Source organism: Cynocephalus volans, chromosome 3, assembly GCF_027409185.1.
Source record: "Cynocephalus volans isolate mCynVol1 chromosome 3, mCynVol1.pri, whole genome shotgun sequence".
Lineage (NCBI taxonomy): Eukaryota > Metazoa > Chordata > Mammalia > Dermoptera > Cynocephalidae > Cynocephalus > Cynocephalus volans.
This window is the reverse complement of record NC_084462.1, coordinates 45,430,047-45,444,906: the sequence shown is the minus strand read 5'-3', so window position 1 is coordinate 45,444,906 and position 14,860 is coordinate 45,430,047.

Below are 14,860 nucleotides of genomic sequence, written 5' to 3'. Positions count from 1 at the left end.
TACGAACAGGATTAATCTCACCAACTCCACTAAAGGAAAATAAAATGAGGAAAATCTTCCAGAGACAGCTATTCCTTATGCAATCACCATGGCAATGCTGCTGTCACAGGGGCTATCTATCTGAGTCAAAGGAGTGCAGAAAAGAGGATAGTTGTGGGGTGCTTGTGGGGCACAGCAGCCTGGGGACACAAATAGAGTCACAGACAGACTACATTTCCTTGTATCTGCCTCTGCCTGTACTGAAGGACTTCAAATATGCCTTCAAATTCCTCCCCAGCAAGCTCTCAGGGTGCCAGGAGAACTCTCAGCAGAGGTGAACTTGTCCCCTAGACCTCAGGTTCATTGCTGGGGTGGACCCTGTGCTGGCTCCTCCTGAGGATACCAGGCAAGACAGACACTGGGATGCTCCCCCAGCTAACACTGTGTCCAAGTTAGAAACTAGCCCTGTGTTTCATCTGTTCTCCTCTCACTGGGGCATGTACCACATGCCAAGCTTCCATGTGCTCCCTGGGTCTTAGAGACTGGGTAAACTCCATCCTTTTCTCTCTTTATGTGGCCACAAACCCCCACTCCTGCTCCCAGATGCTGAGGGGTGCTCCCTAGCTCGAATTCCCTTCTCCCTACCCATCTGCCCTGAATCTTCAGTCATCCTTGAGTTCATCAGCCTGTGCCTCTCCTCTCTTGCTTCCCATATCATTTCTCAGGAGGTTCCCCAGTTCTTTCCATATTAAACTCCTGAGATCTTCCCCCTGAGCTCTCACACCTGTTGAGTTCCTGGGTGAACACATTCATGTAACGCTCAACTTAAAGACAACTCACTCAAGCACAGCCATGCAGTTGAGAGATTTGAGGGACTGCTATTTGCTCTCTCAGCGTTTTTACAGGAAGAGCTACCTGCGTGGGCTTCACAGAGAGCTTGATCCTTTACAAAGGTGTGGCTGGGAGTCCAATGCTGGACCAAAGGAAAAGTACTGCTATGGACTGAATTGTACCCCCCTCCCCAGAATTCATATTTTGAAACCTAACCCCCATTGTGACTTTTTTTGGGATAAGGAAGTAATTAAGGGTAAATGAGGACATAAGGGTAGAGCCCTAATCTGATAGGATGAGTGACCTTGCAAGAGAGAGAGAGACACCAGACTTGCTTTCTCTCTCTCCAACATGTAAGGGCATAGAAAAAAAGGTGGCTGTGTACAAGCCAGGTAGAGTCCTCACCAGAAACCAAATGAGTCAGAATCTTGATCTTGAACTTCCCAGCCTCCAGAACTGTGAGAAAAGAAATGTCTGTCATTTAAGCCCCCACTCCACCCCCACCACCCCCCCATCTTGGTAGTTCGTTATAGCAGAGCAAGCAGACTCAGGCAGATACATACTGCTTCTCAGACAGTAGGCAACATTCATGGACCATCAGAAAAAGTTTACACTTACATAGGATAGACAAAAGCATACATTTTCAGTTTATCCTCCAGGGCTCCTTTAACTCTTCATCCCTCTGTCATAATATCATCTGGATAATCGGCACCTTATGAACATCCCACAGTACACCACATTAACCCATCACATCAGTGACATCTTGCTAATTGGGCAGAGTGAGCAAGAGGTGACCATTACCCAAGAGGCATTGGCAAGACACATGTCCTATGGTGATGGGCAATAAACATCATGAAAAATACCATGAAGGGAAACAATAGAAGGGCTTGGAGAGAAAAGCAAGGAAATTTATTTAGATTGAAACACCATCAGATTCATTGAATCTATAGATCAAATTAAGGATAATTAACATCTTTAAAATATCAAGTGTTCTAATTCACAAATACGGATGTTAGTTTGCTAGGGCTGCCATAACAAAGTACCACAGACTGGGTGGCTTAAAAAATAGAAATGTATTTTCTCACAGTTCTGGAGGCTGGAAGTCAGGGATCAAGGTTTCAGTAAGGTTGGATTCTTCTGAGGTCTTTGCCTTGGCCTCTAGTGGGCCGTTTTCTCCTTCAATCTTCACATAGTTTTCCTTTGTATCTGTTTGTGTCCAAATTTCCTCTTCTTATAAAGATGCCATTCATATGGGATTAGGACCCACCTTAGTGACCTCCTTGTAACTTGACTCCCTTTTGTATGACCCATCTCCAAATACAGTCACATTCTGAAATACTGGGGGTTGGTACTTTACCACATGAATTTGGGGAGGGGACACTATTCAGCCCATAACAATGGAATATTCCTCTATTTATTCATGTCTTTTTTCTCTGAATAATGTTTTACAGTGCTTAGTGTTGAGGCCATACCCATCGTTTGATAGATTTATTTCTAGGTATTTCACATTTTTGATGCTCTTGTAATTGGTATCATTCTTATTGTTAGTTTCTACTTATCTGCTGCTGGTATATTAAAGTACCATTGAATTTTATACATTGACCTGTTACCCAGTAACCTTGTTAAGTTTATTTATTCGTTACAATAGTTTACTTATAAGTTCATTTAGATTTTTCTACTTCACAACCATGTGGTCTGAAAATAGTGCTATTTTATTTCTTCTTGTTTGGTCCTTGTACTTTTTATTTATTTTTCTTGCCTTATTGAACTGGCTAGGAAAATCAGTACAATAATGAATAAAAATGATAACAAATCTTGTTTCATTTCTAATCATGGAGGAGATTACATTGCCCTATAAAGTATAAAATTTTGGCTATGATTTTTTTGAGCTGCTCATTATCCACTTAGGGAAGATTTTTGCTATTTCTTGTTTCTTGAGTATTCTTATCAGCAATGGGTAATGTATTTTATCAAACATTGATTCTGCACCTATTGAGATTATCACATCATTTTGTTCCTGTTCTGTCAATGTGGTAAAATACATCGATCAATTTCCAATGTTAAATGAATCTTACATTCCTGGAATGAACCAAACTTCAAAGTGACATATTGTCCTCTTTTTACCTATTGCTGAAATCACGTTTGCTAAGACTTTATTCATAATTTTTATATTTATTTCCTTTATATTGGCCAATACTTTTCCTTCTTTATAAAATATTCTCATCATGTTTTCATTTCAAGGTAACACTGGGCACATAAAACAAAAAATACATGTTCTCTGTTTTTGTTTTGTTTTTTTCTGGAGGAGTTGGTCTAAGATTGATGTTACTTCTCCTTTAAATGTTTAGAAAGTTTACCAGGAAGTCACCTGTACCTTGTAGGAAATTTGTTAATTACAGAATCAATTTGTTTACTACATATAGGATTGTTCAAATTTTAGAAATTTTTTCCTTGTGTACATTTGGTTAAGTTGTGTTTTTCTAGAAAATTTCTCATTTTGCTTCTATATTTAAATCTATTGAAATAAAGTTGCTCACAATATCCTCTCATTATTTTATTACTGTCTGGAGGATCTGAGGCAAATCCTCTTTTGTATTTCTAATGTTAGCAATATGTGTTTCTATCTTTTAATAACTCTTGCTAAGTGTTGTTTTTAAAGAACCAAATTTAAGCTTTGTGATTTTTTTCTCTTGCACATTTGTGCTATATTTGATAAATTTCTGCTATCAAGATTATCTTTCTTCTTTCTTTGGGCTTAACTTGGTATTCTTTTTTAACTTCCTGCTATAGGTACAACCAAAAACATCAATAGATTAATTTTCAGCTTATCATCTTTTCTGATTTACAAACTTATCCTTTCAAGCTTGACTTTTAACTGCCTGCTACAAATTTTAGTGTGCCACATTTTCATTTTCGTATAATTTAAATACTTTTAAATATCCACTGTGATTTTATCTTTGTTTATGAATTACACATATATTATTTACTTTCCAAACATTTGATGGTTTTCTAGTATTCATTGATTTTTAGCTCTATTTCACTGTATATTTTAATATATTGGATTTTGTAACAGTTGGATTTATGGCCCAGCATATGGACAATGTTGCTAAATATTCCATACATTCTTTAAAATAATGTAAATACCGAAGTTAGTTGAACAGTCATTAAATCATGTTTAAATTTTATATACCCTAAATGATTTGTTCTACTTATCCCATCAGTTACTGAGAACATGTTAAAATCAGCCAATATGGCTGTGAATTTATCTATTTCTTCCCTTCAATCTGCAATTTTTGCTTTATATGTTTTGATGCTATACTACTGGTGCATACATGTTGAGAAGTGTTAAATATTCCCGGTGGACTGGTCCTTTATCATTACAAAATACCCATCTCTGTCTCCAGGATTGCCTCTTGATTTCTGTTTTGTCTTCTACAACTATGCCATTTTATTAGTGTTTGCACTTTCAGTTCTTTGGTGTACGTATATCTAAAGTATGTCTTTGTCTTATTTTTTATTCAATTTGAGAGTTTCTTTTTTAATTGAAGTGTTTAGTCTGTTTACATTTAACATAATTGCTGACATATTTGGGGATTTATCTACTATCTATTATTTGTCACACCTGTTCTGCATTCCTTTATATGCCTTTCTTACACTTTTTGAACTAATAAGGCATTTAAAAATTAGTTTCCAGTTCCATCTCTCTTACCTTGCTAGTTGTAATTTCTTTTGTTTTCCTTTAATGGTTACACAATGATTACAACAAACATCCTTGACTTATTAGATTCCAATAAAAATTCATACTTGAATCAGTTCCCAGATAATGAAAGAAATTTATAAATTTCAATCTTATCCTGATTCCTTCTTTTTTATGTTGTTTTGTGTATTTGCTCTTCATGTATTTTTATTTCATTTTATTTTTATTCAAAATATTTTAACATTTACTTGTACATATTTGTGCAGTACAGTCTGTTGTTTCAATACCTGCATATACTGCACAATGATTCACTTAGGGTTGATGGCATAGTTTTGTACCCATTAGTCCACGACTTCACCTCCTATCCCCTTCTTCCCCCAGCCTCTGATAACCATTAATCTACTCTCTACTGCTATGAGAACCACTTTTCTTTTTTTTTTTAAGATTCCACAAATGCGTAATATGATGTGGTATTTATATTTTTATGCCTGACAATTTACTTAACACAATGGTTAAGTAATAGCTGAGTGGTATTCCATTCTGTATATATACCACAGGTTTTTTTATCCATTATGCCTTGGTGGACATTTAGGTCGATTCCATCTCTTGGCTATTGTGAATAGTGCTGCGATGAACATGGGAGTGCAAATGTCTTTTTGATATGTTGATTTCATTTCCTTTGGGTATATATCCAGTAGTGGGATAGCTGGGTTGGAGGATAGATCAATTTTTTTACTTCCCTGAGGAACCTCTATACTGTTTTCCATAGTAGCTGTACCAATTTACACTCCCACCAGCAATGGAAGAGAGTTCCTTTTTCTCTGTATCCTCACCAGCATTTGTTATTTTTTGTCTTGTTGATAATAGTCATTCTAACTGGGGTGAGATGATATCTTATTGTTGTTTTAATTCGAATTTCCCTAGTGATTAGTGATGTTGAGCATTTTTTCACGAGTTTGTTGGACATTTGTATGTCTTCTTTTGAGAAATGCTTGTCCAGGTCCTTTGCCTATTTTTTAATTGGGTTACTTGCTTTTTTGCTGTTGAGTCACTTAAGCTCTTTATATACTCTGGATATTAGCCCCTTGTCTGATGTGCAGTTGGCAAACATTTTCTCCCATTCCGTAGGTTGTCTCTTCACTTTGTTGACCATGTCCCTTACTGTGCAAGCTTTTTGCTTTGATGAAGTGTCATTTATGTACTTTTACTTTAATTGCCTGTGCCTTTGTAGTCTCACTCAAAAAAGCTCTGCCCACTTCCCATTTTGTATAGCATTTCCCCTATGTTTTCTTCTAGCAGTTTCATAGTTTCATGTCTTAAATTTAGGTCTTTGACACATTTTGAGTTGATTTTTGTGTACGGTGAGAGAGAGGAGTCTAGTTTCAATCTTCTACATGTGGATATCCAGCTGGGGCACCATTTGTTGAAAAGGCTGTCCTTTCCCCGTTGTATATTTTTGGCACCTTAGTCAAAAATCAGTAGGCTGCATCTTCATGTATTTTATATCATTATAGTTCTATGTAGTCAATTTCACTTAGATATGCCCACATATTTACATTTTTTATTTCTCTTTATTTCTTCTTGCATTTACATGTTTTCATCTGACATCTCTCTCTTTCTCCTAATCTTAGGAAATGCTTTAGGAGTTTGTTTGTTTTGTCTTGTTTTGGGTTTTTTGGTTTTGTTTTGTTTTCTTTTCTTTTTTAGTGTGTGTGAAGGCAATAATTATTTCAATTTTGGTTTTTCTGTAAATGTCTTTATTTTTCCTTCATTTTTAAAGACTGATTTTCCTCAGTAGATTCTAGAGGTTAGCAGTTATGTTATGAAAATCTATTCAGCAATATTTATCTGGGACCTAAAATTTATCTAAAACCTGTTTTGATCAAGTAATTTCACTTTTAGAAAATAAGTTACAATGAAAATAAGTTAAAATGCAGATAAAGCAGCATGTATGTACAAAATATGCATTACATCATTATTCATAATAGTGAAAAACTGTAAACAAACATAAAATGTAACATTTATGCAACGATTAAGTAAATTATGGCATATCCATACAATGCAATATTGTGAAAACATTACAATGATGTTCATGAAGAAATTTTAGTGTGAAAAATATTTATGTTCTTATTCTTATTATTATTATTATTATTGAAAACAAATGGCATATTTCAGAAGATTGTGTGATTATTTAGCTAAATAACAAAGCTATATGAATAGAAAAAGCTAAAAGGAAAAACATAACTCAATTAATTCTGTTTATCTGTAGGTAAAAGAGTTATGGGTAGTTATTTTTCTATAATTGTGATAAATGACTCCTATATGTGACTATAGTAGCCTCAATTTTCCTTTTCTCTTTAAAATTACAAAAAAAAGAATGGTAAAAATTATTGCTTAATTAAAGGACATTTAAGTTAAGGCATTAAAGTTGTCAAATTGTCTTGCACAGAGAACTTTTCATGAAAAGAAAACATAGAAATATAACACAGAGACCCATATACACTTTCATAAATTGTTCCAAGTCTCAAATTTCTGAGAAAAACCTTCCTCACACAAGATGCCTGGTATGGACTAAATGTCTGTGTTCCCCAAAAGTCATATGTTGAAATCTTAATCTTTAATGTAATGGTATTAGGAGGTGGGACCTTTGGGAGGTAATAGGTCCCGAGATTGGTGTTTTCATGAATGGGATTAGTGTCCTTATGAAAGAGGCCCCAGAGAGCTGCCTTGCCCATTCTATCATGTGAGGACACAGATAGACAATGTCTACAAACCAGGAAGTGGGCCCTCACCAGACACAGAATCAGCTAGCACCTTGGTCTTGGACTTGCCAGCCTCCAAAACAGTGAGAAATAAATTTCTATTGTTTATAAGCCACCCAGTTTATTGTATTTTATAATAGCAGCCCATATAAGCACATGATCTCTAAGCATAAATCTTTATGTTGAAAACTGCATCCCACACACATTTCATCTGGAGTTAAATGAATTGTATCCGTTCTTTCTACACAGTACTAATCACTTCCTAAACTTCAGTAGGGGTAGTAATAATGCTTCCCCAACCAGAATTAATTTTATGTTAATCATATATGTCAGTGACTCACAGCTGCTTCACAGGAGCAAAGGTTTTGCAAATTAGTTGCTTTCTTATTTGGGAAAGGTGTGGGATGGGCCAGAAGCAAAGGCATCACTGAAACTCACATAATGTTTTTAAATTTGTTAATTAGCCTACTCATCTCATTTTATCATTTCATCAGAAGATAAGTTTGGGGCTTAAGCAGTCCTGAGGTCATCAATTCTGACTCATCTGATTAACACCAGACTTGTCAGATAATTGGAAAGGTCAAAAAACAGTTTTTCTCCTAAAGCTAAAATTATTGTCAGAAAAATTTCTAAGAGATATCTCAGCCCTTGTAGGAAGCAGCTTAGGAATTAGGTAGATCTTAACTTAGACCCCTAGTCCCCACTGTCTTGCTGTGTGGCTCTGAGAAAAGAGCTTATCTTTGTGAATCTGTTTCCTTCTCTGTGAAAATGCAAATAAAAATGCCTCTCCCATAGGGAGGAACAAGACAATGTACACAAAGCATAATAATGTCCATCACACAGTGGGGGTATAATGAATTTTCACTTACTCAAATCTTCTTTCAATGCTTACTAGAAACCCTCGCTTATTCAGGAGAATCAAGATTCAACTTATAAGCTGATTGAACATTTTTCACTGAGAAGGTAATGATTAGACTTCTTTCTGCTTAAAAATGGAATGTCATAGAGACATAGGGGGTCAGGTGTGGGTGGGACAAGTAGAGGGAATAAGGCAGACACAATGGATAGCTAGTATTCAGGCAAAGCACAAAAACCTGAAAAGGATTTCAATGAAGAGATGGTAACAGTTTATTCATTCATGTTACTAACATTTATTGATCACCTTCTATGTTATAGGTACAGAGTTTGATGCAGGGGATAGAGTGGGGAACAAGACCAACTCCCCTCCTTTCTTTGGAGAACGTATACTCTAGTTGGGCTGACAGGTTTGAAGACAGGATGTTCAGGGATGTGGTGCCGAGCAATTTGGAGGCTGTGTTGACACGGGGGAGGTCTCCCTTGCTCCCATTGTAGGATAGTCCTGAGTCAGCCTACTTCCTTTCCACCAGTGGTGATTCTGCTCCCAGGGAGTAGAGCCACCCTGGAACAGGTCAAAGACTGGCTTTGGCAGCAGCATGGCATAGTACAAGGAAGACACTAGATATTTTACTCTGTCATGGTCATGGTCTTTGGGGGGGAGTGCATGGCTCCATACTCCCAAGACACAGTCAGTCTTCACAAGAAGTACACAGCTTTAATGAATCACTCTATACTTACTAATCATTGGAGAGTCATTGAGAAGGGAAGCTTCAGTTGGGAAAGATCACTTCCCTAAGGAAGGCCAGCTCGCCCATATGCCAGCCTTTCCCTGAGTGTACCTTCTCTTGTCTCCCCCACCATCCCTCTCAAATTCTAATATAGCCATGCCAGGGTGGTCACTGACCTGAGTACTCCTGGGTAATCGGGATCAACTGAAGGCTGTGCAAAGCTCAAGGAAGCAATATGCACTTCTTCCTGGGATGGCAGGCCACATAGAGCAGGGAGGAGTAGTTTGGCCTGGGTTTTGAACACTGGTGAAGACCTTGCTAGTTTGTCAGAGGAAAGGTTAATGATCCTCTCATGTATCCTCTCAAACACCACAAGTATTTGATGAGTGCCTAGTATGTGCCAGACCCATACTAGATACTGGACATCAAAGTTGACCTGGTCCCTGTGCTCATTGAGTTTACAGACCAGTGAGAAAGGAAGACCTTAAGCAAATTGAAACAGAAATTAAATGTGACAAGCATGACTGGTGCTATGTAGTGAGGAAAGATACGGGATGCCATGAAAAGGTGACTTTACCTGGTCAGGAAGAAGGTCCCTAAGGAAATAATCTAAATGATGAGTAGGAGTTGAGCAAATGAATTGGGGAAAGAAGGCAGGAGGAACCATGCATGTAAAGGCCATTGATAGGAGAAAGCATGGTCTGCAAGAGGATTAGAAAGAAACCAGTGCAGAAAGCGGGAGAGGTGGTGCCAAGTAAGGCTAAAGAGGTGGGAAAATTTATAGTGAGACCTTTGGGGATCTTTACATCAAGGCAAACACAGCCTCCAACTTGGATGTGTTCAAACTTGGGACATGTTTTGTGGGCTCTTGAAAAAATGTGTTGACTTCTTCATCAATTTTTTTCACATATTTTGCAACTCTGTTGTTTATGGCTTGATCTGTTTACCACTTAATATTTCTCTCTGTCTCTGGTAATTTTATTTTCTCCAAGGCTTACCTTATCTTATATTAATATAGCCATTTCTTCTTTCCTTTGGGTAATGTTTGCATGGGTTTTTTCCCTCATCTTTTTACTTTCAGCCTGCCTATGTCATTATATTTGATGTGAATTTCTCATAGACAGCATATAGTTGGGTCATGTTTTCTAATCCATTCTGCCCATCTCTGTCTTCTAATTAGTCTATTTACACCATTTATATTTAATGAAATTACTGGTGTTTTAGACTTTAAATCTGCCAGTTTACTTTTTGTGTTCTATTTGATTATCTTTGCTTTTCATTTCTTCTGTTTTTCTTTTTTCTGAATTGCCATGGGTTACTTAAACATTTTTCAGAATTCAGCTTTAATTTATCTATGTTGTTTTTTAGTATTTATCTTTCTTTAATATCACTCAGGAAAGGAAGTGTTATTGCTGCCTTGTTACCAAATAGTAAGATCTCCTTGGTACCAGGTGGGAGTAGGAGAACAGCTTGTTCACTTACTTGGTCTCCATGACACCCAAGGTAGAGATATGGGGCTGGGTGGATATGGGAGTTATACCTCCCTCTATGGTATCCACTGACACTGGTGGGGTGAGAGCTCATTACCAATGGGAATAAAAGTCCTGGCTCTCATATAGAGACTTTTATTCCCATTGGTAATTCAAGATGAATCATTAATAAAATGCCTTCTAGAGAGCTCCATGGATATAGAGACATGTTTAAGGGATGTAAGCAAAGACACTCACTAGATTTCTACATTTCCTCTTTCAAGAAGTGGCTGCTTCTCTCAAGCCCCTGCTCCAGTGTTTTGCAAGAGGAAGAGGAGGGTGTCAGTGTCTCTTTAACAGTCTGCTCGTTACCCCTGAGCATTTCAACTCATATGCAATTGCATGTGAAAATTACCTTCCTGGGTTCCCAGACTGATGTTTGCATGTGCATAGAGAGAGGATCCTTTCTTTGAAGCTCCAGACAACAGTGCTATAAAAAATAATTAGTATTTCCATTCTGATGCTCAGTCTCTGGCCTCTCTGACCTCATGCATCAGAGTGTACAAACTGGAAACCACACACTTGAGCAAGCACTTAGTTTAAACATGGGCTCTAAAAAAAAGCAGGTTTGCTTACCTCTGGTCTAGTCCGGCAAAACCTATACCCAGCAACTTAATTTGTTGTTTTCCTGTTGCGTGTCACTTTCTGATACCAGCTGTAATTTGATTTCATAGTTTATAGAACCATTTTACTAGCACTGGGATTCCTCTCTTTCTCTGTAGTTTGAGATAAGAATATAGGCACAAGCACAGAAATAACTTGACTAAAATTAATAACACAGTGGTCTGCCTACTTACACAGGTATGGGAGGCTTCTTCCTCCAGGTGCTCAGAACATCCATTCAGGAGGAGCTGCTCTGGACCCTACAGGCTCCTCCAGGATCTCACTCTATGCCTCTCTGACAGCAGGACCCCAGACCCTACCTTTGGCTGAACAGCATCATGAAGCTTCGTTTTCCTCCTGGTAATTAGCCAACTACCGGCAGCTTCCTGTCCAAGGGCTGGCTGTCACAACCTGGATCTCTTGACCCACAAATAGCTCTGGATTTCACCCAGGTAAACAGAAAGATGGGGGCTAATTCACTAGCACCACCCACTCACCTATGGCAATGATAACTAGGATGACGAATCAATCTCATTAACAGGGTCCTCGCTTCAGAGTTTAAAAAAATGACTTTCAACTTCATCAGCACACATTTTCAGATTTAATTCTAACAACAAGCATGCTAGGTAGATGTATCTATTTCCATTGGAAATATGGGAAACCAAGGCTCAAAGAGTAATTTTCTCAAGATTCACATCCAGTAAGGTGTAAAGACACAATCCTGGCAAACTCTCCTGGAGTAACAAGACTAGGGGAAGCAAGGAGTGTCCATAAATTCCCTCCAAACTCCACACTTTCCCAAAGCAGATGCAGTGGGCACTGAAGGCCCCACCCCATCTCCCTTTCTGCCCATGTCTCTGAAAATCACAGGGCACCAAAGAAAGGACAAAGAGCACCTCTAGACATGGAGGCAACACTAAGGCCAAACAAAGGATAGTCTACTTATGGATTCATCTCTTTCTCACCTTCTTTAACTCCTTTAACTCCACAAGGAGAACCTGGGAGCCACAGCCCAGAGGGGTCTTTGTCTTGAACAAGCTGTCAATTTCAGACCATGCAGCCAACAGCCCCATGGCCATGTTAAAATTATTATTGGGAGGCCATTAGCCTGAGGCATCTCTAGCACCATGGGCTTTCACATAAGCACACCAAAACCCAACTCAGTAAAGTGAAATTTGAGTTTACCCAGTCAGAAACTGCCAACCAACCTCTAACCAGGAGCCTTCCACTGGAATGATCCAAATAAGGCTATTGCTCCACTTTAACCAATCCAATATTTTCTTTGCCTTGCTTCCGAGTTCACCCTATAAAAGTCTTCCCCTCGGGCCCCTTTAGCAGAGCCCCCAGACAGCTTGCAGTCTGGTGCTACAGTACTTATGAATCACTGTTTGCTGAAATAAATTTTTAAAATTTTAATGTGCCTCAGTTTATCTTTTAACAACCACCAAGAGGAATTTGGAAAGATTCAGGCTCCATAGGCAGCGATACTCTCTTCAAGGGACAGAGATTAAGAGCCACACAGAATGCTAGTGATGCTGAGGACTTCCCTGAAATCATTTCCATAGATGGAGTTTTGCTGGATTCTGATAATGCCTCTAAAAGGTTTGTTGAACAAAAATGATTACCCCCAATTAATACATGAAAAAAACTGGGAGTCAGGAAGTTTACATAAATAGGTAGGCAGATACCATGCTTTCAGTATTCCCTACAGGACAGGCATTGTGCTGTGTCCATCTGCATGAGCAATCTGTGAATCTTCACAACAGTCCTATGATGTCTATCTTAAAGAGGAAAAACTCAGAGATCTGGAGAGGTTGTGGGAAGTGCTCAAGGTCATTAAGCCAAGGGGCAGCAGGATTGGGTCCTGCCCTCAGGTTTTCTGGCATCAAGTCCAGAGCTATGTCTACTACTCCCGAACACCAAAAGCAAATCCCCACATGGTCACTAACACAAGCATACATGCTTTATAGGCTTGTCAAACTCCCACAATAAACAAAGTGTCACAATATGTTAAGTGGGCTGTTTCAAAGAAGGGAAATGTGAATCTGAATGTTTGTTTGGGAAAGGTTATTCTCAGTAAATGTGCCGGTGATCAGAGTTCCAAGGATGGACAATACGTGGAAATTTGCAGAGGTGTGAGGTCAGACTTCCCACCAAGCTGAATTTTTTCTCTTGGATTTTTTTGTCCAATTTATGCTAAGTTCTGTTTTACAGACAAGGCCTTCTGAAGTTTATTTTAATCTCTCAAAATAATCTGCAGGTAGAGCACACAGTAGGCACCACCTTATAAACTGCAGAAGAAGTGCAAGACGATAGCTGTAATACAACCCTCTCACTCTGCACAATAGGAAATAAAGTACAATGGTTGATTGGAGAGAGACAGCACAGAGTATGTACCAAGCGTCACTCACACTCTTCAAATGATCACAATTACATCCATCTCTTCAGGTCCAGGGGCAAAATAACGCATGGAAGAAAAGCTGCTAAATGTGAAGTGAGGAGAGCAGGTTTACAAGTGAGAAACGGGGATTCACTAACACTCTACATCTTAACAACACAAACCCACTTGACCAAGGGACATCTATGAATTAGCCCCAGTGCACCCACAAGTGGAAGTTCCTCAAAATCTCTCAATGATTATACAGCCCACTCTAAACTCAGCCAGTGGAATGAGAGGCTGGTCCAGATCTCTGTTCTGGGCAACAGAGACAGCTGTACCCAGGGTGTTTGATGCAGCTAATCCCGGAGAGGCCAATGGAGCATTCACAGAGCAACAGACTTCTTTGGTCTTCAGCCTAACTCTGAAAATCACTTATTTATGTAAATGAGGTTTCTCCTTGGAAGATGCACCTTCTGCTTTGGGAGTGGCAAATGTGAATGTATGGATTCCCCCAAACTACCTAATACCTCCCGTTCCTTGGGCAGAAGTTGCAGCCTCTGTCTGAAACTGCCTGCAAGCGCTGCCCTCATGCATTCACTGTGAAGGGCAGCTCCACCGTGCTGTGGTCAAGGAAGGGCTCTGTATGAAGACAAATGCTATATTTCATCTGTGGTATTACAAACGATGTAAGTCTCTGAATTCCCAGCAGTACTAAACAGCAGACCATAGGTCATAGAAGACAGTGACTCAAGGTCAATGTCATGCAAGTAGCAGATCTTCCTTGCCCTTTATCCTCGAGCTCCAGGCCTGTCCCCAGAAATCTCACCCCTTCTAAGATTTACCCAGAGCCTAATCACAAGATGTCTTGGGCTTCCTGGATGAAGACCAATGGAGCATGCCAAAGAGGACAATATTTCTCTAAACCAAACCTGTGAAAGAAGACCTGGGATAAATTACTTGATCTTCTCCTCGGTAAATATGTTCAAGGAGAGGAAACCAGTCACCAGCCAACTTCAGGTCTTTCAGAAGCCATCTACTGCCTTGGGTACCCATGTACACTCAACCAAGCACCAACCCCCAGAGCTCCTCTTCTTCCAAAAGGCTCTGTGGTTCAATTGGTTTGAAATGTCCTCCCAGGTCCAATCTCCTGGAGATTCACAGTGCCTACAAGCATTGTAATGGCTCAGAGAAGACACAAAGTAAATAGAACCACTCCTTTTGCAAGCTTCTTTTGACTTGAGCATCCCCTTATCTATTTTGCAGAGCACGGTGAGAAAATTTATTGAGATAGTGGAGTATGTTTTCACAGTTATCGAAGGTCAAATAAAACAACTATGACCCCCATCCTCAGCCTTTGTGTTACAGACATGGGACTTCTCTTTCCTTGTGTCTAAGGTCAAGTTCAAATATTTTTGTATTTGAAAAAATTAATTTCCCAATAAGTGGAATGGGGCTGTAGGGTTTGGAAGAAAGATAACTGAAGCAGCAGGCCT